The sequence below is a fragment of the Ranitomeya variabilis genome, chromosome 2 (genome assembly GCF_051348905.1).
Source record: "Ranitomeya variabilis isolate aRanVar5 chromosome 2, aRanVar5.hap1, whole genome shotgun sequence".
NCBI lineage: Eukaryota > Metazoa > Chordata > Amphibia > Anura > Dendrobatidae > Ranitomeya > Ranitomeya variabilis.
In genome coordinates this window covers 353,060,283-353,087,341 of record NC_135233.1, presented here as the reverse complement: position 1 = coordinate 353,087,341, position 27,059 = coordinate 353,060,283, and the positions used below count along the sequence as shown (strand labels likewise).

Sequence of the window (27,059 nt, the reverse complement as noted above, 5' to 3'; positions counted from 1 at the left end):
GCAGGGGAACAGCTGACGTTACTGAACCCCAATAACAGAGGAGGGACTGTTGACTGTGCGTACAGCACTACCAGGCAACAACTAGCGGTGTTGGAGCCCAGGGACAGGTGGAGGAGGAGGAGGTGGAGGAGGTAGGAGGGATTGCCACACACACAGTAGGGGAACAGCTGACGTTACTGAACCCCAATAACAGAGGAGGGACTGTTGACTGTGCGTACAGCACTACCAGGCAACAACTAGCGGTGTTGGAGCCCAGGGACAGGTGGAGGAGGAGGAGGTGGAGGAGGTAGGAAGGATTGCCACACACACAGCAGGGGAACAGCTGACGTTACTGAACCCCAATAACAGAGGAGGGACTGTTGACTGTGCGTACAGCACTACCAGGCAACAACTAGCAGTGTTGGAGCCCAGGGACAGGTGGAGGAGGAGGAGGTGGAGGAGGGATTGCCACACACACAGCAGGGGAACAGCTGACGTTACTGAACCCCAATAACAGAGGAGGGACTGTTGACTGTGCGTACAGCACTACCAGGCAACAACTAGCGGTGTTGGAGCCCAGGGACAGGTGTAGGAGGTAGGAGGGATTGCCACACACACAGCAGGGGAACAGCTGACGTTACTGAACCCCAATAACAGAGGAGGGACTGTTGACTGTGCGTACAGCACTACCAGGCAACAACTAGCGGTGTTGGAGCCCAGGGACAGGTGGAGGAGGAGGAGGTGGAGGAGGGATTGCCACACACACAGCAGGGGAACAGCTGACGTTACTGAACCCCAATAACAGAGGAGGGACTGTTGACTGTGCGTACAGCACTACCAGGCAACAGCTAGCGGTGTTGGAGCCCAGGGACAGGTGGAGGAGGAGGAGGTGGAGGAGGTAGGAGGGATTGCCACACACACAGCAGGGGAACAGCTGACGTTACTGAACCCCAATAACAGAGGAGGGACTGTTGACTGTGCGTACAGCACTACCAGGCAACAACTAGCGGTGTTGGAGCCCAGGGACAGGTGGAGGAGGAGGAGGTGGAGGAGGGATTGCCACACACACAGCAGGGGAACAGCTGACGTTACTGAACCCCAATAACAGAGGAGGGACTGTTGACTGTGCATACAGCACTACCAGGCAACAACTAGCGGTGTTGGAGCCCAGGGACAGGTGGAGGAGGAGGAGGTGGAGGAGGGATTGCCACACACACAGCAGGGGAACAGCTGACGTTACTGAACCCCAATAACAGAGGAGGGACTGTTGACTGTGCGTACAGCACTACCAGGCAACAACTAGCGGTGTTGGAGCCCAGGGACAGGTGGAGGAGGAGGAGGTGGAGGAGGTAGGAGGGATTGCCACACACACAGCAGGGGAACAGCTGACGTTACTGAACCCCAATAACAGAGGAGGGACTGTTGACTGTGCGTACAGCACTACCAGGCAACAACTAGCGGTGTTGGAGCCCAGGGACAGGTGGAGGAGGAGGAGGTGGAGGAGGGATTGCCACACACACAGCAGGGGAACAGCTGACGTTACTGAACCCCAATAACAGAGGAGGGACTGTTGACTGTGCGTACAGCACTACCAGGCAACAACTAGCGGTGTTGGAGCCCAGGGACAGGTGGAGGAGGAGGAGGTGGAGGAGGGATTGCCACACACACAGCAGGGGAACAGCTGACGTTACTGAACCCCAATAACAGAGGAGGGACTGTTGACTGTGCGTACAGCACTACCAGGCAACAACTAGCGGTGTTGGAGCCCAGGGACAGGTGGAGGAGGAGGAGGTGGAGGAGGGATTGCCACACACACAGCAGGGGAACAGCTGACGTTACTGAACCCCAATAACAGAGGAGGGACTGTTGACTGTGCGTACAGCACTACCAGGCAACAACTAGCGGTGTTGGAGCCCAGGGACAGGTGGAGGAGGAGGAGGTGGAGGAGGTAGGAGGGATTGCCACACACACAGCAGGGGAACAGCTGACGTTACTGAACCCCAATAACAGAGGAGGGACTGTTGACTGTGCGTACAGCACTACCAGGCAACAACTAGCGGTGTTGGAGCCCAGGGACAGGTGGAGGAGGAGGAGGTGGAGGAGGGATTGCCACACACACAGCAGGGGAACAGCTGACGTTACTGAACCCCAATAACAGAGGAGGGACTGTTGACTGTGCGTACAGCACTACCAGGCAACAACTAGCGGTGTTGGAGCCCAGGGACAGGTGGAGGTGGAGGAGGGATTGCCACACACACAGCAGGGGAACAGCTGACGTTACTGAACCCCAATAACAGAGGAGGGACTGTTGACTGTGCGTACAGCACTACCAGGCAACAACTAGCGGTGTTGGAGCCCAGGGACAGGTGGAGGAGGAGGAGGTGGAGGAGGGATTGCCACACACACAGCAGGGGAACAGCTGACGTTACTGAACCCCAATAACAGAGGAGGGACTGTTGACTGTGCGTACAGCACTACCAGGCAACAACTAGCGGTGTTGGAGCCCAGGGACAGGTGGAGGAGGAGGAGGTGGAGGAGGTAGGAGGGATTGCCACACACACAGCAGGGGAACAGCTGACGTTACTGAACCCCAATAACAGAGGAGGGACTGTTGACTGTGCGTACAGCACTACCAGGCAACAACTAGCGGTGTTGGAGCCCAGGGACAGGTGGAGGAGGAGGAGGTGGAGGAGGGATTGCCACACACACAGCAGGGGAACAGCTGACGTTACTGAACCCCAATAACAGAGGAGGGACTGTTGACTGTGCGTACAGCACTACCAGGCAACAACTAGCGGTGTTGGAGCCCAGGGACAGGTGGAGGAGGAGGAGGGATTGCCACACACACAGCAGGGGAACAGCTGACGTTACTGAACCCCAATAACAGAGGAGGGACTGTTGACTGTGCGTTCAGCACTACCAGGCAACAACTAGCGGTGTTGGAGCCCAGGGACAGGTGGAGGAGGAGGAGGTGGAGGAGGGATTGCCACACACACAGCAGGGGAACAGCTGACGTTACTGAACCCCAATAACAGAGGAGGGACTGTTGACTGTGCGTACAGCACTACCAGGCAACAACTAGCGGTGTTGGAGCCCAGGGACAGGTGGAGGAGGAGGAGGTGGAGGAGGTAGGAGGGATTGCCACACACACAGCAGGGGAACAGCTGACGTTACTGAACCCCAATAACAGAGGAGGGACTGTTGACTGTGCGTACAGCACTACCAGGCAATAACTAGCGGTGTTGGAGCCCAGGGACAGGTGGAGGAGGAGGAGGTGGAGGAGGGATTGCCACACACACAGCAGGGGAACAGCTAATGTTACTGAACCCCAATAACAGAGGAGGGACTGTTGACTGTGCGTACAGCACTACCAGGCAACAACTAGCGGTGTTGGAGCCCAGGGACAGGTGGAGGAGGAGGAGGTGGAGGAGGGATTGCCACACACACAGCAGGGGAACAGCTGACGTTACTGAACCCCAATAACAGAGGAGGGACTGTTGACTGTGCGTACAGCACTACCAGGCAACAACTAGCGGTGTTGGAGCCCAGGGACAGGTGGAGGAGGAGGAGGTGGAGGAGGGATTGCCACACACACAGCAGGGGAACAGCTGACGTTACTGAACCCCAATAACAGAGGAGGGACTGTTGACTGTGCGTACAGCACTACCAGGCAACAACTAGCGGTGTTGGAGCCCAGGGACAGGTGGAGGAGGAGGAGGTGGAGGAGGGATTGCCACACACACAGCAGGGGAACAGCTGACGTTACTGAACCCCAATAACAGAGGAGGGACTGTTGACTGTGCGTACAGCACTACCAGGCAATAACTAGCGGTGTTGGAGCCCAGGGACAGGTGGAGGAGGAGGAGGTGGAGGAGGGATTGCCACACACACAGCAGGGGAACAGCTGACGTTACTGAACCCCAATAACAGAGGAGGGACTGTTGACTGTGCGTACAGCACTACCAGGCAACAACTAGCGGTGGAGCCCAGGGACAGGTGGAGGAGGAGGAGGTGGAGGAGGGATTGCCACACACACAGCAGGGGAACAGCTGACGTTACTGAACCCCAATAACAGAGGAGGGACTGTTGACTGTGCGTACAGCACTACCAGGCAACAACTAGCGGTGTTGGAGCCCAGGGACAGGTGGAGGAGGAGGAGGTGGAGGAGGTAGGAGGGATTGCCACACACACAGCAGGGGAACAGCTGACGTTACTGAACCCCAATAACAGAGGAGGGACTGTTGACTGTGCATACAGCACTACCAGGCAACAACTAGCGGTGTTGGAGCCCAGGGACAGGTGGAGGAGGAGGAGGTGGAGGAGGGATTGCCACACACACAGCAGGGGAACAGCTGACGTTACTGAACCCCAATAACAGAGGAGGGACTGTTGACTGTGCGTACAGCACTACCAGGCAACAACTAGCGGTGTTGGAGCCCAGGGACAGGTGGAGGAGGAGGAGGTGGAGGAGGGATTGCCACACACACAGCAGGGGAACAGCTGACGTTACTGAACCCCAATAACAGAGGAGGGACTGTTGACTGTGCGTACAGCACTACCAGGCAACAACTAGCGGTGTTGGAGCCCAGGGACAGATGGAGGAGGAGGAGGTGGAGGAGGTAGGAGGGATTGCCACACACACAGCAGGGGAACAGCTAACGTTACTGAACCCCAATAACAGAGGAGGGACTGTTGACTGTGCGTACAGCACTACCAGGCAACAACTAGCGGTTTTGGAGCCCAGGGACAGGTGGAGGAGGAGGAGGTGGAGGAGGGATTGCCACACACACAGCAGGGGAACAGCTGACGTTACTGAACCCCAATAACAGAGGAGGGACTGTTGACTGTGCGTACAGCACTACCAGGCAACAACTAGCGGTGTTGGAGCCCAGGGACAGGTGGAGGAGGAGGAGGTGGAGGAGGTAGGAGGGATTGCCACACACACAGCAGGGGAACAGCTGACGTTACTGAACCCCAATAACAGAGGAGGGACTGTTGACTGTGCGTACAGCACTACCAGGCAACAACTAGCGGTGTTGGAGCCCAGGGACAGGTGGAGGAGGAGGAGGTGGAGGAGGTAGGAGGGATTGCCACACACACAGCAGGGGAACAGCTGACGTTACTGAACCCCAATAACAGAGGAGGGACTGTTGACTGTGCGTACAGCACTACCAGGCAACAACTAGCGGTGTTGGAGCCCAGGGACAGGTGGAGGAGGAGGAGGTGGAGGAGGGATTGCCACACACACAGCAGGGGAACAGCTGACGTTACTGAACCCCAATAACAGAGGAGGGACTGTTGACTGTGCGTACAGCACTACCAGGCAACAACTAGCGGTGTTGGAGCCCAGGGACAGGTGGAGGAGGAGGAGGTGGAGGAGGGATTGCCACACACACAGCAGGGGAACAGCTGACGTTACTGAACCCCAATAACAGAGGAGGGACTGTTGACTGTGCGTACAGCACTACCAGGCAACAAGTAGCGGTGTTGGAGCCCAGGGACAGGTGGAGGAGGAGGAGGTGGAGGAGGGATTGCCACACACACAGCAGGGGAACAGCTGACGTTACTGAACCCCAATAACAGAGGAGGGACTGTTGACTGTGCGTACAGCACTACCAGGCAACAACTAGCGGTGTTGGAGCCCAGGGACAGGTGGAGGAGGAGGAGGTGGAGGAGGTAGGAGGGATTGCCACACACACAGCAGGGGAACAGCTGACGTTACTGAACCCCAATAACAGAGGAGGGACTGTTGACTGTGCGTACAGCACTACCAGGCAACAACTAGTGGTGATGGAGCCCAGGGACAGGTGGAGGAGGAGGAGGTGGAGGAGGGATTGCCACACACACAGCAGGGGAACAGCTGACGTTACTGAACCCCAATAACAGAGGAGGGACTGTTGACTGTGCGTACAGCACTACCAGGCAACAACTAGCGGTGTTGGAGCCCAGGGACAGGTGGAGGTGGAGGAGGGATTGCCACACACACAGCAGGGGAACAGCTGACGTTACTGAACCCCAATAACAGAGGAGGGACTGTTGACTGTGCGTACAGCACTACCAGGCAACAACTAGCGGTGTTGGAGCCCAGGGACAGGTGGAGGAGGAGGAGGTGGAGGAGGGATTGCCACACACACAGCAGGGGAACAGCTGACGTTACTGAACCCCAATAACAGAGGAGGGACTGTTGACTGTGCGTACAGCACTACCAGGCAACAACTAGCGGTGTTGGAGCCCAGGGACAGGTGGAGGAGGAGGAGGTGGAGGAGGTAGGAGGGATTGCCACACACACAGCAGGGGAACAGCTGACGTTACTGAACCCCAATAACAGAGGAGGGACTGTTGACTGTGCGTACAGCACTACCAGGCAACAACTAGCGGTGTTGGAGCCCAGGGACAGGTGGAGGAGGAGGAGGTGGAGGAGGGATTGCCACACACACAGCAGGGGAACAGCTGACGTTACTGAACCCCAATAACAGAGGAGGGACTGTTGACTGTGCGTACAGCACTACCAGGCAACAACTAGCGGTGTTGGAGCCCAGGGACAGGTGGAGGAGGAGGAGGGATTGCCACACACACAGCAGGGGAACAGCTGACGTTACTGAACCCCAATAACAGAGGAGGGACTGTTGACTGTGCGTTCAGCACTACCAGGCAACAACTAGCGGTGTTGGAGCCCAGGGACAGGTGGAGGAGGAGGAGGTGGAGGAGGGATTGCCACACACACAGCAGGGGAACAGCTGACGTTACTGAACCCCAATAACAGAGGAGGGACTGTTGACTGTGCGTACAGCACTACCAGGCAACAACTAGCGGTGTTGGAGCCCAGGGACAGGTGGAGGAGGAGGAGGTGGAGGAGGTAGGAGGGATTGCCACACACACAGCAGGGGAACAGCTGACAATACTGAACCCCAATAACAGAGGAGGGACTGTTGACTGTGCGTACAGCACTACCAGGCAACAACTAGCGGTGTTGGAGCCCAGGGACAGGTGGAGGAGGAGGAGGTGGAGGAGGGATTGCCACACACACAGTAGGGGAACAGCTGACGTTACTGAACCACAATAACAGAGGAGGGACTGTTGACTGTGCGTACAGCACTACCAGGCAACAACTAGCGGTGTTGGAGCCCAGGGACAGGTGGAGGAGGAGGAGGTGGAGGAGGGATTGCCACACACACAGCAGGGGAACAGCTGACGTTACTGAACCCCAATAACAGAGGAGGGACTGTTGACTGTGCGTACAGCACTACCAGGCAACAACTAGCGGTGTTGGAGCCCAGGGACAGGTGGAGGAGGAGGAGGTGGAGGAGGTAGGAGGGATTGCCACACACACAGCAGGGGAACAGCTGACGTTACTGAACCCCAATAACAGAGGAGGGACTGTTGACTGTGCATACAGCACTACCAGGCAACAACTAGCGGTGTTGGAGCCCAGGGACAGGTGGAGGAGGAGGAGGTGGAGGAGGGATTGCCACACACACAGCAGGGGAACAGCTGACGTTACTGAACCCCAATAACAGAGGAGGGACTGTTGACTGTGCGTACAGCACTACCAGGCAACAACTAGCGGTGTTGGAGCCCAGGGACAGGTGGAGGAGGAGGAGGTGGAGGAGGGATTGCCACACACACAGCAGGGGAACAGCTGACGTTACTGAACCCCAATAACAGAGGAGGGACTGTTGACTGTGCGTACAGCACTACCAGGCAACAACTAGCGGTGTTGGAGCCCAGGGACAGGTGGAGGAGGAGGAGGTGGAGGAGGTAGGAGGGATTGCCACACACACAGCAGGGGAACAGCTAACGTTACTGAACCCCAATAACAGAGGAGGGACTGTTGACTGTGCGTACAGCACTACCAGGCAACAACTAGCGGTGTTGGAGCCCAGGGACAGGTGGAGGAGGAGGAGGTGGAGGAGGGATTGCCACACACACAGCAGGGGAACAGCTGACGTTACTGAACCCCAATAACAGAGGAGGGACTGTTGACTGTGCGTACAGCACTACCAGGCAACAACTAGCGGTGTTGGAGCCCAGGGACAGGTGGAGGAGGAGGAGGTGGAGGAGGTAGGAGGGATTGCCACACACACAGTAGGGGAACAGCTGACGTTACTGAACCCCAATAACAGAGGAGGGACTGTTGACTGTGCGTACAGCACTACCAGGCAACAACTAGCGGTGTTGGAGCCCAGGGACAGGTGGAGGAGGAGGAGGTGGAGGAGGTAGGAGGGATTGCCACACACACAGCAGGGGAACAGCTGACGTTACTGAACCCCAATAACAGAGGAGGGACTGTTGACTGTGCGTACAGCACTACCAGGCAACAACTAGCGGTGTTGGAGCCCAGGGACAGGTGGAGGAGGAGGAGGTGGAGGAGGGATTGCCACACACACAGCAGGGGAACAGCTGACGTTACTGAACCCCAATAACAGAGGAGGGACTGTTGACTGTGCGTACAGCACTACCAGGCAACAACTAGCGGTGTTGGAGCCCAGGGACAGGTGGAGGAGGTAGGAGGGATTGCCACACACACAGCAGGGGAACAGCTGACGTTACTGAACCCCAATAACAGAGGAGGGACTGTTGACTGTGCGTACAGCACTACCAGGCAACAACTAGCGGTGTTGGAGCCCAGGGACAGGTGGAGGAGGAGGAGGTGGAGGAGGGATTGCCACACACACAGCAGGGGAACAGCTGACGTTACTGAACCCCAATAACAGAGGAGGGACTGTTGACTGTGCGTACAGCACTACCAGGCAACAACTAGCGGTGTTGGAGCCCAGGGACAGGTGGAGGAGGAGGAGGTGGAGGAGGTAGGAGGGATTGCCACACACACAGCAGGGGAACAGCTGACGTTACTGAACCCCAATAACAGAGGAGGGACTGTTGACTGTGCGTACAGCACTACCAGGCAACAACTAGCGGTGTTGGAGCCCAGGGACAGGTGGAGGAGGAGGAGGTGGAGGAGGGATTGCCACACACACAGCAGGGGAACAGCTGACGTTACTGAACCCCAATAACAGAGGAGGGACTGTTGACTGTGCGTACAGCACTACCAGGCAACAACTAGCGGTGTTGGAGCCCAGGGACAGGTGGAGGAGGAGGAGGTGGAGGAGGGATTGCCACACACACAGCAGGGGAACAGCTGACGTTACTGAACCCCAATAACAGAGGAGGGAATGTTGACTGTGCGTACAGCACTACCAGGCAACAACTAGCGGTGTTGGAGCCCAGGGACAGGTGGAGGAGGAGGAGGTGGAGGAGGTAGGAGGGATTGCCACACACACAGCAGGGGAACAGCTGACGTTACTGAACCCCAATAACAGAGGAGGGACTGTTGACTGTGCATACAGCACTACCAGGCAACAACTAGCGGTGTTGGAGCCCAGGGACAGGTGGAGGAGGAGGAGGTGGAGGAGGGATTGCCACACACACAGCAGGGGAACAGCTGACGTTACTGAACCCCAATAACAGAGGAGGGACTGTTGACTGTGCGTACAGCACTACCAGGCAACAACTAGCGGTGTTGGAGCCCAGGGACAGGTGGAGGAGGAGGAGGTGGAGGAGGGATTGCCACACACACAGCAGGGGAACAGCTGACGTTACTGAACCCCAATAACAGAGGAGGGACTGTTGACTGTGCGTACAGCACTACCAGGCAACAACTAGCGGTGTTGGAGCCCAGGGACAGGTGGAGGAGGAGGAGGTGGAGGAGGTAGGAGGGATTGCCACACACACAGCAGGGGAACAGCTAACGTTACTGAACCCCAATAACAGAGGAGGGACTGTTGACTGTGCGTACAGCACTACCAGGCAACAACTAGCGGTGTTGGAGCCCAGGGACAGGTGGAGGAGGAGGAGGTGGAGGAGGGATTGCCACACACACAGCAGGGGAACAGCTGACGTTACTGAACCCCAATAACAGAGGAGGGACTGTTGACTGTGCGTACAGCACTACCAGGCAACAACTAGCGGTGTTGGAGCCCAGGGACAGGTGGAGGAGGAGGAGGTGGAGGAGGGATTGCCACACACACAGCAGGGGAACAGCTGACGTTACTGAACCCCAATAACAGAGGAGGGACTGTTGACTGTGCGTACAGCACTACCAGGCAACAACTAGCGGTGTTGGAGCCCAGGGACAGGTGGAGGAGGAGGAGGTGGAGGAGGTAGGAGGGATTGCCACACACACAGCAGGGGAACAGCTGACGTTACTGAACCCCAATAACAGAGGAGGGACTGTTGACTGTGCGTACAGCACTACCAGGCAACAACTAGCGGTGTTGGAGCCCAGGGACAGGTGGAGGAGGAGGAGGTGGAGGAGGGATTGCCACACACACAGCAGGGGAACAGCTGACGTTACTGAACCCCAATAACAGAGGAGGGACTGTTGACTGTGCGTACAGCACTACCAGGCAACAACTAGCGGTGTTGGAGCCCAGGGACAGGTGGAGGAGGAGGAGGGATTGCCACACACACAGCAGGGGAACAGCTGACGTTACTGAACCCCAATAACAGAGGAGGGACTGTTGACTGTGCGTACAGCACTACCAGGCAACAACTAGCGGTGTTGGAGCCCAGGGACAGGTGGAGGAGGAGGAGGTGGAGGAGGGATTGCCACACACACAGCAGGGGAACAGCTGACGTTACTGAACCCCAATAACAGAGGAGGGACTGTTGACTGTGCGTACAGCACTACCAGGCAACAACTAGCGGTGTTGGAGCCCAGGGACAGGTGGAGGAGGAGGAGGTGGAGGAGGTAGGAGGGATTGCCACACACACAGCAGGGGAACAGCTGACGTTACTGAACCCCAATAACAGAGGAGGGACTGTTGACTGTGCGTACAGCACTACCAGGCAACAACTAGCGGTGTTGGAGCCCAGGGACAGGTGGAGGAGGAGGAGGTGGAGGAGGGATTGCCACACACACAGCAGGGGAACAGCTGACGTTACTGAACCCCAATAACAGAGGAGGGACTGTTGACTGTGCGTACAGCACTACCAGGCAACAACTAGCAGTGTTGGAGCCCAGGGACAGGTGGAGGAGGAGCAGGGATTGCCACACACACAGCAGGGGAACAGCTGACGTTACTGAACCCCAATAACAGAGGAGGGACTGTTGACTGTGCGTTCAGCACTACCAGGCAACAACTAGCGGTGTTGGAGCCCAGGGACAGGTGGAGGAGGAGGAGGTGGAGGAGGGATTGCCACACACACAGCAGGGGAACAGCTGACGTTACTGAACCCCAATAACAGAGGAGGGACTGTTGACTGTGCGTACAGCACTACCAGGCAACAACTAGCGGTGTTGGAGCCCAGGGACAGGTGGAGGAGGAGGAGGTGGAGGAGGTAGGAGGGATTGCCACACACACAGCAGGGGAACAGCTGACGTTACTGAACCCCAATAACAGAGGAGGGACTGTTGACTGTGCGTACAGCACTACCAGGCAACAACTAGCGGTGTTGGAGCCCAGGGACAGGTGGAGGAGGAGGAGGTGGAGGAGGGATTGCCACACACACAGCAGGGGAACAGCTGACGTTACTGAACCCCAATAACAGAGGAGGGACTGTTGACTGTGCGTACAGCACTACCAGGCAACAACTAGCGGTGTTGGAGCCCAGGGACAGGTGGAGGAGGAGGAGGTGGAGGAGGGATTGCCACACACACAGCAGGGGAACAGCTGACGTTACTGAACCCCAATAACAGAGGAGGGACTGTTGACTGTGCGTACAGCACTACCAGGCAACAACTAGCGGTGTTGGAGCCCAGGGACAGGTGGAGGAGGAGGAGGTGGAGGAGGTAGGAGGGATTGCCACACACACAGCAGGGGAACAGCTGACGTTACTGAACCCCAATAACAGAGGAGGGACTGTTGACTGTGCATACAGCACTACCAGGCAACAACTAGCGGTGTTGGAGCCCAGGGACAGGTGGAGGAGGAGGAGGTGGAGGAGGGATTGCCACACACACAGCAGGGGAACAGCTGACGTTACTGAACCCCAATAACAGAGGAGGGACTGTTGACTGTGCGTACAGCACTACCAGGCAACAACTAGCGGTGTTGGAGCCCAGGGACAGGTGGAGGAGGAGGAGGTGGAGGAGGGATTGCCACACACACAGCAGGGGAACAGCTGACGTTACTGAACCCCAATAACAGAGGAGGGACTGTTGACTGTGCGTACAGCACTACCAGGCAACAACTAGCGGTGTTGGAGCCCAGGGACAGGTGGAGGAGGAGGAGGTGGAGGAGGTAGGAGGGATTGCCACACACACAGCAGGGGAACAGCTAACGTTACTGAACCCCAATAACAGAGGAGGGACTGTTGACTGTGCGTACAGCACTACCAGGCAACAACTAGCGGTGTTGGAGCCCAGGGACAGGTGGAGGAGGAGGAGGTGGAGGAGGGATTGCCACACACACAGCAGGGGAACAGCTGACGTTACTGAACCCCAATAACAGAGGAGGGACTGTTGACTGTGCGTACAGCACTACCAGGCAACAACTAGCGGTGTTGGAGCCCAGGGACAGGTGGAGGAGGAGGAGGTGGAGGAGGGATTGCCACACACACAGCAGGGGAACAGCTGACGTTACTGAACCCCAATAACAGAGGAGGGACTGTTGACTGTGCGTACAGCACTACCAGGCAACAACTAGCGGTGTTGGAGCCCAGGGACAGGTGGAGGAGGAGGAGGTGGAGGAGGTAGGAGGGATTGCCACACACACAGCAGGGGAACAGCTGACGTTACTGAACCCCAATAACAGAGGAGGGACTGTTGACTGTGCGTACAGCACTACCAGGCAACAACTAGCGGTGTTGGAGCCCAGGGACAGGTGGAGGAGGAGGAGGGATTGCCACACACACAGCAGGGGAACAGCTGACGTTACTGAACCCCAATAACAGAGGAGGGACTGTTGACTGTGCGTACAGCACTACCAGGCAACAACTAGCGGTGTTGGAGCCCAGGGACAGGTGGAGGAGGAGGAGGGATTGCCACACACACAGCAGGGGAACAGCTGACGTTACTGAACCCCAATAACAGAGGAGGGACTGTTGACTGTGCGTTCAGCACTACCAGGCAACAACTAGCGGTGTTGGAGCCCAGGGACAGTTGGAGGAGGAGGAGGTGGAGGAGGGATTGCCACACACACAGCAGGGGAACAGCTGACGTTACTGAACCCCAATAACAGAGGAGGGACTGTTGACTGTGCGTACAGCACTACCAGGCAACAACTAGCGGTGTTGGAGCCCAGGGACAGGTGGAGGAGGAGGAGGTGGAGGAGGTAGGAGGGATTGCCACACACACAGCAGGGGAACAGCTGACGTTACTGAACCCCAATAACAGAGGAGGGACTGTTGACTGTGCGTACAGCACTACCAGGCAACAACTAGCGGTGTTGGAGCCCAGGGACAGGTGGAGGAGGAGGAGGTGGAGGAGGGATTGCCACACACACAGCAGGGGAACAGCTGACGTTACTGAACCCCAATAACAGAGGAGGGACTGTTGACTGTGCGTACAGCACTACCAGGCAACAACTAGCGGTGTTGGAGCCCAGGGACAGGTGGAGGAGGAGGAGGTGGAGGAGGGATTGCCACACACACAGCAGGGGAACAGCTGACGTTACTGAACCCCAATAACAGAGGAGGGACTGTTGACTGTGCGTACAGCACTACCAGGCAACAACTAGCGGTGTTGGAGCCCAGGGACAGGTGGAGGAGGAGGAGGTGGAGGAGGTAGGAGGGATTGCCACACACACAGCAGGGGAACAGCTGACGTTACTGAACCCCAATAACAGAGGAGGGACTGTTGACTGTGCATACAGCACTACCAGGCAACAACTAGCGGTGTTGGAGCCCAGGGACAGGTGGAGGAGGAGGAGGTGGAGGAGGGATTGCCACACACACAGCAGGGGAACAGCTGACGTTACTGAACCCCAATAACAGAGGAGGGACTGTTGACTGTGCGTACAGCACTACCAGGCAACAACTAGCGGTGTTGGAGCCCAGGGACAGGTGGAGGAGGAGGAGGTGGAGGAGGGATTGCCACACACACAGCAGGGGAACAGCTGACGTTACTGAACCCCAATAACAGAGGAGGGACTGTTGACTGTGCGTACAGCACTACCAGGCAACAACTAGCGGTGTTGGAGCCCAGGGACAGGTGGAGGAGGAGGAGGTGGAGGAGGTAGGAGGGATTGCCACACACACAGCAGGGGAACAGCTAACGTTACTGAACCCCAATATCATTGGAGGGACTGTTGACTGTGCGTACAGCACTACCAGGCAACAACTAGCGGTGTTGGAGCCCAGGGACAGGTGGAGGAGGAGGAGGTGGAGGAGGGATTGCCACACACACAGCAGGGGAACAGCTGACGTTACTGAACCCCAATAACAGAGGAGGGACTGTTGACTGTGCGTACAGCACTACCAGGCAACAACTAGCGGTGTTGGAGCCCAGGGACAGGTGGAGGAGGAGGAGGTGGAGGAGGTAGGAGGGATTGCCACACACACAGCAGGGGAACAGCTGACGTTACTGAACCCCAATAACAGAGGAGGGACTGTTGACTGTGCGTACAGCACTACCAGGCAACAACTAGCGGTGTTGGAGCCCAGGGACAGGTGGAGGAGGAGGAGGTGGAGGAGGTAGGAGGGATTGCCACACACACAGCAGGGGAACAGCTGACGTTACTGAACCCCAATAACAGAGGAGGGACTGTTGACTGTGCGTACAGCACTACCAGGCAACAACTAGCGGTGTTGGAGCCCAGGGACAGGTGGAGGAGGAGGAGGTGGAGGAGGGATTGCCACACACACAGCAGGGGAACAGCTGACGTTACTGAACCCCAATAACAGAGGAGGGACTGTTGACTGTGCGTACAGCACTACCAGGCAACAACTAGCGGTGTTGGAGCCCAGGGACAGGTGGAGGAGGTAGGAGGGATTGCCACACACACAGCAGGGGAACAGCTGACGTTACTGAACCCCAATAACAGAGGAGGGACTGTTGACTGTGCGTACAGCACTACCAGGCAACAACTAGCGGTGTTGGAGCCCAGGGACAGGTGGAGGAGGAGGAGGTGGAGGAGGGATTGCCACACACACAGCAGGGGAACAGCTGACGTTACTGAACCCCAATAACAGAGGAGGGACTGTTGACTGTGCGTACAGCACTACCAGGCAACAACTAGCGGTGTTGGAGCCCAGGGACAGGTGGAGGAGGAGGAGGTGGAGGAGGGATTGCCACACACACAGCAGGGGAACAGCTGACGTTACTGAACCCCAATAACAGAGGAGGGACTGTTGACTGTGCGTACAGCACTACCAGGCAACAACTAGCGGTGTTGGAGCCCAGGGACAGGTGGAGGAGGAGGAGGTGGAGGAGGTAGGAGGGATTGCCACACACACAGCAGGGGACAGCTGACGTTACTGAACCCCAATAACAGAGGAGGGACTGTTGACTGTGCGTACAGCACTACCAGGCAACAACTAGCGGTGTTGGAGCCCAGGGACAGGTGGAAAAGCAGAGGAACACAATGTAGGCCGAAGCCTGAGAAAGTCGAAAGGGAACCTTTAACCCCCCCCAAGGCGTTTGTAGCTGAAAGAGCCAGCTTGTGCAGCACAAAAGATGCAAAAGGAAAAGGTGGCTCTTTTCATCATGCTCCTTGCAAACACAGAACTAAACACTTATAAAATGTGTCCCCTGAAACCGTGAAACCGTCCCGGAGGTGGGACTTTCCTTCGTAATATGACGCAGCACAGCCGTCATTCCTCCCCCCCGGGCGCCGCGCCCCGGCTCCTCAGCGTAGTTTGATTCCGTCCCGGAGCCTGCGCTGTTATGTTATCCCTTGGCCAGGCACACTTAGCGCTGCCCATCTTCTGACATCATTTGGTGTCAGGCTGGCTGCGCCTGTGCGGCCGCGCTGGCCAAGAGCCCGCCTCGCAGTGTCTTCTGATTTTATCCCACTGGGTGCCTGGGATCCATGGCCATGCGCAGTGCATATCCTCGCCTCTCACTCCCCTCCCTACAGCTTCTTCAGACTGTGCGGTGTCACGGCCGTGGCATGCTATTAGGGACCAGCTGACACCGAACAGTCTGAAGAAGCCGTAGGGAGATGAGTGAGAGGTGGAGGTTCAGATATGCACTGCGCATGTCCATGGATCCCAGGCCCCCAGTGGGATTAAATCAGAAGACACTGCGAGGCGGGCCCTCGGCCAGCGCGGCCGCACAGGCGCAGCCATCCTGACACCAAATGATGCCAGAAGATGGGCAGCGCTAAGTGTGCCTGGCCACGGAATAACATAACAGCGCAGGCTCCGGGACGGAATCAAACAACGCTGAGGAGCCGGGGCGCGGCGCCGGGGGGGGAGGAATGACGGCTGTGCTGCGTCATTTTACGAAGGAAAGTCCCACCTCCGGGACGGTTTTACGGTATCAGTGGACACATTTTATAAGTGTTAAGTTCTGCGTGTGCAAGGAGCTAAACCAAAATAGCTACCTTTTCCTTGTGCAGCATTACTGCTGCACAAGGAGGCTCTTTCAGTAACAAACGCCTTGGGGGGGGGACAGATTCCCTTACATTTCAGTTGTTGTGTCAGCGTGGCGGTCGCATGACACATTGCCAGCTACACAGCTGGGGATCAGCTGACGTTACTGAAACCCAAGAACACTGGGTCGTATGTTTTGACTGTGCAGACGGCACTTCTGAGCCTCAACTGGCGGTGTTGGAGCCCAGGAATTTAAGTTCAGGTGGTAGAAAGATGAACACAACAGGAGACCTGGATAACGTATACAGTGACCTAATTATTTAATCAGGAGGAGGAGTGGCAAATTCCTGCGAGATCCAGGCCTTGTTCATTTTCAGGAAAGTAAGCCGGTCAACGTTATCGGAGGATAGTCGCATGCGACGGTCAGTTAGTACACCACCTGCAGCACTAAAGACACGTTCCGATAATACACTGGCCGCAGGGCAAGACAGCACCTCCAATGCATACTGGCTTAGCTCTGGCCATGTATCCAGCTTTGAGACCCAAAACTTGAAAGGGGAAGAGCCGTCTGGGAGTACAGCAAGAGGGCAAGACATGTAGTCTGTCACCATCTGACGGAACCGTTGCCTCCTGCTGACTGGAGCCGTCTGTGATGGTGTAGACTTTTGTGGGGGGCACAGAAAACTGTGCCACAGTTGGGCCATACTGGTCTTGCCTTGGGCAGAGGCACTGCTTCTGCTCCCTCTTTGTGCAGAGCCTCCACCACTGCCTGGACGCACTGAGCTGCTTTGGAATGCACTAGCAGCACTTCTCTCAGTTGGAATGGAGAAGATGATGGAATTGACCAGTGTGTCTTGGTACTCCCGCATTTTTCGCTCCCGGTTCAACGGTGTGATGAGGCTTTCTACGTTGTCCCGGTAGCGAGGATCGAGGAGGGTGAACACCCAATAATCAGACATGTTGAGAATGTGGGCGATGCGGCGGTCGTTTCTCAGGCACTGCAGCATGTAATCCACCATGTGCTGCAGACTGCCAACTGCCCAAGAAACGCTGTCCCCTGCTGGAGGCGTGATCTCTGCCCGCTCGTCATCACCCCACCCTCGCTGTACACACTGAGTACTGGACAATTCGGTAACTCCCTCCTCTGGACGGATGTCTTCCTCCTCCATTGACTCCTCCTCATCCTCCTCACAAACTGTCCCCTGCCTACGCGTTTGTGAGGAACCACGTGGCGCTGACTGTCCAGAAGATGATGGAAATGGTGAATCCTCATCCTCCACCTCTTCCACAACATCATCCCTTAGCGCTTGCAGTGATTTTTCAAGCAGGCAGATAAGGGGGACAGTCATGCTGACTAGTGCATCATCTGCACTCGCCATCCGCGTGGAATAATCAAAGGGACGCAAAACCTGGCAGACGTCATTCATAGTGGCCCACTCTGTGGTTGTGAAGTCTGTACGGCGCTGAGTGCGACTTCTTTGCGCCTGAAGCAGCTGGTACTCCATTACAGCTTGCTGCTGCTCACACAACCGCTCCAACATATGTAACATGGAATTCCACCTGGTAGGTAGGTCACATATGATGCGATGTTCCGGCAGGCAGTGTCGGCGCTGCAGAGCCGCAATGCGCGCTTTTGCCGTGCTGGAACGCCGCAAGTGAGCACACTCTAGGCGGACCTTGTGCAGCAGTGCATCAAGATCCTGATATTCCCTCAAAAAGCTCTGCACGACCAAATTGAGCACATGTGCCAGACATGGGATGTGAGTGAGGTTGCCGAGGCCCAGAGCTGCCACCAGATTTCGGCCATTATCACACACTACCATGCCTGGCTGGAGATTCGCTGGCACAAACCACACATCGCTCTCCTGCTTGATGGCATTCCAGAGCTCCTGCGCTGTGTGGCTACGATTCCCCAAAAAAATTAATTTCAAGACGGCCTGTTGACGTTTGGCCACGGCTGTGCTCATGTCGGTCGTAACAGGTACACGTTCATCACGGGTCCATGTGGAGGTGGACTGTGACGGCTCCTGCAGCGATGATTCTGAGGAACTGGTGTAAGAGGAGGAGTCAATGCGTACAGAATGGATTCCTGCAATCCTTGGAGTGGGCAGGACACGTCCTGCGCCACTCGCACGGTCTGTACCCGGCTCAATGACATTAACCCAATGGGCAGTGAGGGAAAGGTATCGCCCCTGTCCATGTTGACTGGTCCACGCATCGGTGGTGAGGTGGACCTTGCTACTGACGGCGTTCAGTAGCGCGTCTTTTATGTGTCCCTCCACATGCTTGTGCAGGGCAGGGACGGCTTGCCTGCTGAAGTAAAAGCAGCTGGGCACATTGTACTGTGGGACTGCCAATGACATCAAGTCACGGAAGCTGTCAGTCTCCACCAGCCTGAATGACAGCATTTCCAGTGACAGAAGTTTGGCAATGCCTGCAGTCAGAGCCTGTGCTCGTGGGTGGTTTGACGAGAAAGGCCGCCTTTTCTCCCATGCCTGTACTACCGATGGCTGTAGACTGGGCTGGGAGTGTGTGGATGACTGGGAAAGTGGTGCTGCGGGTGGAATTACAGCGGGTCTCTGGACAACAGGGCCAGAGGTTCTTCCACGGCGATCCTGGGAGGAAGCCGAACCAGCTGCGTGTGAGCTGGAGGAAGAGGCAACACAAGCTGAAGAGGTGGTAGCTGCCGCTGTTGGTTGGCCTAGCTCTTCAGTGTGTTTTTCTAACAACGCCGGGTGCCTGGTGCGCACATGTTTCCACATGTTGGAGGTATTGAGGCTGCTGACATTTTTCCCTCTTTTGACTTTTTGATGACACACCTTGCATCTGACATAGCAAATGTCATCTGCAACTGTGTCAAAAAAGGACCAGGCACTGCAAGTCTTGGGAGCGCCCTTTTTGGCTTTTGGAAGAGACATGCTCCTAACGGGTGCCAAAGCGGAGGCTGCAGGATCCGCAGTCTTCCCCCTCCCTCTCCCTCTTTGGGCCGTACGGGGAATCTCTTCCTCAGAGCTGCTCCCACCACCTTCCTGTCCCTCACGCCAAGATGGGTCAAGGACCTCATCATCTACACTACCCTCTGCCCCCAACTGCTCCTCCTGGGTAGTCTCAGCAGCAGAGCACGCACCAGTAAGTGGCACCTGAGTGTCATCATCAGCTGATGCGGCCTGCGATGTGGTGACCGGAGCCACTGGCCCACCCGCCTCTTCAGAGGAAGAGAGAAAAAGCTGTTGGGCATCACTGCACCCTGCCTCTTCTTCCATTTCTCCAATGCTGCTTGGCTGGCTCCCTGTTTCCAAGCCAAGAGATTCAGAGAACAGAAGTAGAGACGGCTCCTGTCCTGGGCTCTCTGTCTGCCTGGGCAATTTGGCAGGTGGTGAAGAGACAGATGGCTGCTCTCCAGTGCTCTGTGTCTGAGAAGATGTGGCACTAATTGAAGTTGATGCATTAGCTGCCATCCATCCGACAACGGCTTCAATTTGGTCTTCACGCAGCAGCGGTGTACGGCGCTCTGACACAAAGCTGCGCATGAACGACTGTTGCCTGGTGAAAGTGGGTGCTGATGAGTCACCGGTGCCCGCAGCAGGCACAGAATCCCCACGGCCCTCCCTGCTCCGCGCCCACGCCCACGTGCCTTACTCACTGCCTTCTTCATCTTGGTTGACTGATAAAGATAAGCAGAAAAGTACTAACGGCTTTGTGTGCTTATTCCTGAGCAACTCCTCCTAACAGGTATAAGAAACACTAATTTTCTAAAGTGTGTACTAGACTTTAATATGAGCTAATGTGGCCTACACAAATGTAAAGTGGTGTAACTGGTGTGTTTGGTGAACTTTATTATTTATTTATTTTTTGGGGGCTGAACTGACAACGGATAGAGCTGCAGTCACACGGAGACCGTGCAGACAGACGTAAACGGCGCTGCAAGGCCCAAAAACCCTCCTCTACGTTATCCTATGTAGTGTTTTTCCACAAGTTAGCTGGAGACGGGTGGAAAGACACTAATAGGATTTTTTGGAAAAAATGTGCAGCAGCCTGCACTACTTAAAACAAAATGAAAATTGATTTGGCGGTATGACGCAGTGAAGAACCCTGAGCTGGAGACAACCAGGCTATGGCTGCTCACAGACTACAGGGCGAGCTGCAGTCACACGGAGACCGTGCAGACAGCCGTAAACGGCGCTGCAAGGCCCAAAAACCCTCCTCTACGTTATCCTATGTAGTGTTTTTCCACAAATTAGCTGGAGACGGGTGGAAAGACACTAATAGGAATTTTTTGAAAAAATGTGCAGCAGCCTGCACTACTTAAAACAAAATGAAAATTGATTTGGCGGTATGACGCAGTGAACAACCCTGAGCTGGAGACAACCAGGCTATGGCTGCTCACAGACTACAGGGCGAGCTGCAGTCACACGGAGACCGTGCAGACAGCCGTAAACGGCGCTGCAAGGCCCAAAAACCCTCCTCTACGTTATCCTATGTAGTGTTTTTCCACAAATTAGCTGGAGACGGGTGGAAAGACACTAATAGGATTTTTTTGAATAAATTAGCAGCAGACTACACTACTTGAAAAAAAAAAAAAAAAGAACAGTATGAGGCAATGAACCACCCTCCCTGAACTGAATACAACCAGCTATGGATGGCCTATGTGGCTGCACTCTTACTAGAGAGTGGGCTGCACTGACACACACACACACACAGACCTTGCAGATCGCTGTGAAAACAGCGCTACAAGGCAAAAGCAAGGTGAATAGTAGGTGAACACAGCGGTTGCTAAATTAGCCTTTGGAAAGCACAAAGAAGCAAATCGCTATCTCTAAACTGTCCCTCAGTCAGCAAACAGCGTCCTGTCACTAACTGAATTCACAGCAGAGTGATCGCAAAATGGCGCCAGCGACTTTTAAACTGCATCATGACATCATTTCAGCAGCCAATCACAGCCTTGCCAGTAGTTTCATGCCCTCCATGCTAAACAGGATGTGCCCACACTTGGAATCATTCTCATTGGCTGAATTTCTGCATTTTGAATCTTGGAACTTCCGATTCCGGTATCCGATACGCGGCAAGTATCGGAATCCCGGTATCGGAATTCCGATACCGCAAGTATCGGCCGATACCCGATACTTGCGGTATCGGAATGCTCAACACTAATGGTCACTTGTGCTAGTTGTCTTGAGTTGACTTCCAATGTTGTTCTTCATAGCCCCATTGAGTTTCTGAGGAAGGTTCTTCATTTCCTGTTGACATTGTAGAGAACCAAGCATTCACAGATCCATGTGTGTGGCATTGAGTCATAAGCTGTCCTCCAGGGTCGGTCCCAATGCCTTTCTGAGCTGGATTCATGTACTGGTTCATATGATTCTGTAGCTTGGTGGCTATGATGCAGGCATGACAGGAATATCCATGTTGTTGTAACGCAGGTTATTGGGCAGTAATTGAATGGAACTATTCCTTTGAGAGGATCCTTCATGAGCGCTGTTCTTCCTTGTGTTAGCCAAGCTGGGTGGTGGCCTGCTTCATTTGCTTTGCCACTCATTCATGTACTGCTTTTAATTTCTTTAGCCAGTAGGTATGGATCATGTCTGGGCCAGGTGCTGTCCAGCTCTTCATGTTCTTGACCCACTGTTGGATGTCTGCTTCTGTAATGGTAACTGGTTCTTGCTCCAGGTGGTTGCTGTGTTTCATTCTTGGATCTTGCAGCCACTTGCTCAGACATTGTATTAATCCCATTGCTCCCATGGTAATGTCTCCATACAGTGTTCATTCTGTGCCACCTCAAATTACCATATAAACCTCTAGCTTCTTTGTATGAGAAGTTGTCGAGCAGTACACATGCGCCAGTCGGCTGTGCCCTCCCTCCACCCGTTTCCTTTGGCGTCATTTCATTTGCCCGCTGCCGACTTCCGGTACCTCCTGTGTGCGCATGCATTGCAATATGCCATGAACTTCCTGTCATTGGTCTACTCTGGACATTTAAACTCCCTTCCTCTAGATGATGCCGCCCCTTCACAAAGTCAATTCTGAAACGCACGTCGATGCAGGCGCATCTTGTCTTTTGGAGTCTCTGTTGCTGGTACCACTAAGGTCATATGCCCTTATAACCCTGTGCATTCAATTGTGACATCAACTAAAATGCTACTATTATGTGCTATCTTTTTCTTGTTGCATGTTCACCTTACCCCTTGCTTCGATTAATTAAGGCTATTTCTTTTTAGACTTTGTACTTACAGTATTTTGACTTCTTCTTGCTGGCGTCTTGGTGTTCACCGATAGGTCTTGTCCGCATCACAGTCTGGAAAAATATACACACTCACTGTCTATTATTTAGACATTATTCATACTGTATATACCTATTCATATTTACTGCATAATAATAGTGCATGTGCATTTTACATTGCCTCTTGCCTTGATTCTTCAAATTTAATGAACGCAAACAAGATAGATCACATTTCAATTAGATCTTTAGAACCTTAGAGGGGTTGTCCACTACTTGGACAACATTTACTGAAATGTTATATTCACCAGTGTAAAAAAAAACAGATACTTACCTCTCGCACGCACTGGCACCATTCCAGGGATATTACATTGTTATGCCGGGGGACAACTGCAGCTGATCAGTGGCAGCTAGCAAGCTTCAGTTCTCACATTTCCCTTGGACATCTAAGCTTGATCCAAGGGAAGTATGAGTGAGTGAAGCAGTGCATTAGCAGCTTGCTGATTGGCTGCAGCATTCACATTGCATAATAATGTCTCAAATGCGACATTCTGGCAGTGTATTTTACACAGGGGAATACATTATATACAGTGGGGAAAATAAGTATTTGATTCATTTTTCCAACCTACAAAAAAATAAGAGGTCTGTAATGTTTATCGTAGGCACACATCAATTGTGAGAGACAGAATTTTAAAATTAATCCAGAAAATCACATTGTATGATTTTTATGTAATTAAGTTGCATTTTACTGCATGAAATAAGTATTTGATACAATAGAAAAACAGAACTTAATATTTGATATGGAAACCTTTGCTTGCAATTACAGATGTTTCCTGTAGTTCTCGACTAAGTTTGCACACACTGCAGCAGCGATTTTGGCCCACTCCTCCATTCAGATCTTCTCCAGATCTTTCGGGTTTCGGGGCTGTTGCTGGGTAACATTGAGTTTCAGCTCTCTCCAAAGATTTTCCATTGTGTTCAGGTCAGGAGACTGGCTAGGCTGCTCCAGGACCTTGAAATGCTTCTTACGGAGCCACTCCTTAGTTGCCCTGGCTGTGTGTTTTGGGTCATTGTCATGCTGGAAGACCCCACCGCAATCCATCTTCAATGGTCTTACTGAGGGAAGGAGGTTCTTGGACAAAATCTTGTGATACATGACCCCATCAATCCTCCCTCCAATACGGTGCAGTCATCCTGTCCCCTTTGCAGAAAAGCACTCCCAAAGTATGATGTTTCCCCAACCATGCTTCACATTTGGGATAATGTTCTAGTGGTGCACTCATCATTCTTCTTCCCCCAAACACGGCCAATGGAGCTGATATCTAAAAGTTCTATGTTTGTCTCATTTGACCACATGACCTTTTCCAATGCCTTATCTGGATCATCTAGATGGTCATTGGCGAACTTCAAACGGGCCTGGACATGTGCCAGCGTGAGCAGGGGGACCTTGTGTGCCCTGCAGGATTTTAATCCATGACAGCGTAGTGTGTTACTAAAGGTAAGGTGTTGTGAATTCTGCTCTTGGGCTCCCTCCGGTGGTTAGAAGTGGTAGCGCTGCTGTCTTCAATCACAGCATTTTATCAGGTGGGTCCACTTAATTCATTCCACTGGGCTATTTAGTTTTGCTGAACCCTTTAGTCAGTGCCAGGTGTCCATTGTTTTTGGAGGATTCACATCTCAGCCTGGTTTCTTCTGCTATGCTGTTCCAATCTACAAAGATAAGTTCTGGCTTTGTTTTTGCAGTCCACATGCTGTGGGCTTTATAGTTCAGTGCATTTCTATGTTTTTTCTTGTCCAGCTTTTTATGTGTAAGGATTTATTCAGCTAAGTTGGAATCTCTGGAGATGCAGAAATACCCTCCATATCTTTAGTCAGATGTGGAGATTTTGTATCTTCTGTGGTGGATATTTTCTAGTCTTTTAATACTGACCGCATAGTACTCTGTCCTATCCTTTCTATCTAGCTAGAATGGCCTCCTTTGCTAAATCCTGATTTCAGTCTGTGTATGTTAATTCCCTCTCCTCTCACAGTCAATATTTGTGGGGGGCTGTCTATCCTTTGGGGATTTTCTCTGAGGCAAGATAGTTTTCCGTTTCTATCTCTAGGGGTAATTAGTCCTCCGGCTGTGACGAGGTGTCTAGGGAGTGACAGAAACATCCCACGGCTACTTCTAGTTGTGGTGTTAAGCTCAGGGTCTGCGGTCAGTACAGATACCACCTTCTCCAGAGTACGTCTCATGCTGCTCCTAGGCCACCAGTTCATAACAGTACAACTGGCCCACAAAGAGTTAAATGCATCTCAAAATAAGGGAAGAAAAGTGCTGAGCAATTTTTTTTCTGTAGCCTGTTTTGTCTTTTCTTCCCTCTTTGCCTCTGGGTGGCGCAGGAGTTTGGCACTGGCATGGATGTTCAGGGATTGGCTTCTCGTGTGGATCAACTTGCTGCAAGAGTACAGGGTATTACCGATTATATTGTTCAGACTCAGGTTTTAGAGCCTAGAATTCCAACTCCTGATTTGTTTTTTGGGGACAGGTCCAAATTTTTGAGCTTTAAAAATAACTGTAAACTGTTTTTTTCTCTGAAACCACGTTCCTCTGGTGATCCAATACAGCAGGTTAAAATTGTCATTTCTCTGCTGCGCGGTGATCCTCAGGATTGGGCATTTTCCCTGGAATCTGGGAATCCGGCTTTGCTTAATGTAGACACCTTTTTTCAGGCGCTAGGGTTATTGTATGATGAACCTAATTCAGTGGATCATGCTGAGAAGACCTTGTTGGCCCTGTGTCAGGGTCAAGAAGTGGCAGAATCTTATTGCCAGAAATTTAGAAAATGGTCTGTGCTGACTAAATGGAATGAGGATGCCTTGGCGGCAATTTTCAGAAAGGGTCTTTCTGAGTCCGTTAAAGATGTTATGGTGGGGTTCCCCACGCCTGCTGGTCTGAGTGATTCTATGTCTCTGGCCATTCAGATTGATCGGCGCTTGCGCGAGCGCAGAGTTGTGCACACTATGGCGTTGTCCTCCGAGTGGAGTACTGAGGCCTATGCAGTGTGATAGGATTTTGTCTAGAGCTGAAAGACAAGGATTCAGACGTCAGAATAGGTTGTGTTTTTACTGCGGCGATTCTGCTCATGTTATTTCTGATTGCCCTAAGCGTACAAGAGAATCGCTAGTTCCGTTACCATCAGTACTGTACAACCTAAATTTCTGTTATCTGTGACCCTGATCTGCTCATTATCGTCATTTTCTGTCATGGCATTTGTGGATTCAGGCGCCACTTTGAACTTAATGGACTTAGAATTTGCCAAACGTTGTGGTTTCCCCTTGCAGCCTTTGCAGAACCCTATTCCGTTGAGGGGTATTGATGCCACACCGTTGGCTAAAAATAAACCTCAGTTTTGGACACAGCTGACCATGTGCATGGCGCCAGCCCATCAGGAAGATTGTCGCTTTCTGGTGTTGCAGAATTTGCATGATGCTATTGTGCTGGGTTTCCCATGGTTACAGGTACATAATCCGGTGTTAGATTGGAAATCTATGTCTGTGACTAGTTGGGGTTGTCAGGGGGTTCATGGTGACATTCCTTTGATGTCAATTTCCTCTTCCCCTTCTTCTTAAATTCCTGAGTTTTTGTCAGATTTCCAGGATGTATTTGATGAACCCAAATCCAGTTCCCTTCCACCGCATAGGGACTGTGATTGTGCTATTGACTTGGTTCCAGGCTGTAAGTTCCCTAAAGGCCGACTTTTCAACCTGTCTGTGCCTGAACATGCCGCCATGCGGAGTTATGTTAAGGATTCTTTGGAGAAGGGGCATATTCGGCCATCTTCTTCACCTTTGGGAGCAGGTTTTTTTTTTGTTGCCAAGAAGGATGGCTCCTTGAGACCCTGTATTGATTATCGCCTCTTGAATAAGATCACGGTCAAATTCCAATACCCTTTGCCTTTGCTTTCTGATTTGTTTGCTAGGATTAAGGGGGCAAGTTGGTTTACTAAGATTGACCTTCGAGGGGCATATAATCTTGTTCGTATTAAGCAGGGTGACGAATGGAAAACTGCGTTTAATACGCCCGAAGGCCATTTTTAATACCTTGTGATGCCATTCGGGCTCCATCTGTGTTTCAGTCCTTCATGCATGATATCTTTCGGAGTTATCTTGATAAATTCATGATTGTATATTTGGATGATATTTTGATTTTTTCCGATGATTGGGAGTCTCATGTGAAACAGGTCAGGATGGTATTTCAGATCCTTCGTGATAATGCTTTATTTGTGAAGGGGTCTAAATGCCTCTTTGGAGTGCAGAAGGTTTCTTTTTTGGGCTTCATTTTTTCTCCATCATCTATAGAAATGGATCCAGTTAAGGTTCAGGCCATTCATGATTGGATTCAGCC

At 53.4% G+C, this 27,059-nt stretch overlaps 1 protein-coding gene across 7 annotated transcripts in view; it reads left to right on the top strand.

Annotated features, from left to right (window-relative positions):
- The window catches only part of LOC143805873 (cytochrome P450 2F3-like), a 177,887-nt gene that overhangs the window by 114,016 nt on the left and 36,812 nt on the right, over window positions 1-27,059 (top strand). The window lies entirely within an intron of this gene.